Raw genomic sequence first — 531 nt, forward strand, 5'->3', positions numbered from 1 at the left:
ACCGCACCCCCGCGCCCGACGCTCCGGTCGCCGGCCTCCCCCGTGCTCCTCCTCCCCGACCCCGACGTCCGCCGGCCCCGACGCGCGCCTCTCCCTCCTCTCCTCGCCGGCCGCCGTCTCCCTCCTCCTTCCGCAGCTCCGGCGAGCGTCAGATCTAGATCGAGGTTGCTTCCCCCCCTCAAAATTCTCTTAAGTCCCAGATATTTTTACAATATGTGGCTCTGTTCATTGCATCATATCTCGTGGCATACTGCTCCGTTTTGCGTGCATGATATATCGAAATGTTTGCCTCGAGGTGATCTCATTTTGTTACATTGTTCTATGCTCTTTTGTGTCCATCTTGATGCCCAAATCTCTGGTGCAAGAATGCTATATGATGTTTTCTGATGTTACTTATCAGAAATTGGTGTTTTGTTATTTTTGTTGCATTTAATGTGTGCATCTTATGAGTAGGAGCTCTACATGTGTTTTGATCTATGCCATGCTATCTTTACATAGGTGTATGCCATGTATTTTTGTGATCTATGTGGT

Source organism: Triticum aestivum, chromosome 3D, assembly GCF_018294505.1.
Source record: "Triticum aestivum cultivar Chinese Spring chromosome 3D, IWGSC CS RefSeq v2.1, whole genome shotgun sequence".
Classification (NCBI taxonomy): Eukaryota; Viridiplantae; Streptophyta; class Magnoliopsida; order Poales; family Poaceae; genus Triticum; species Triticum aestivum.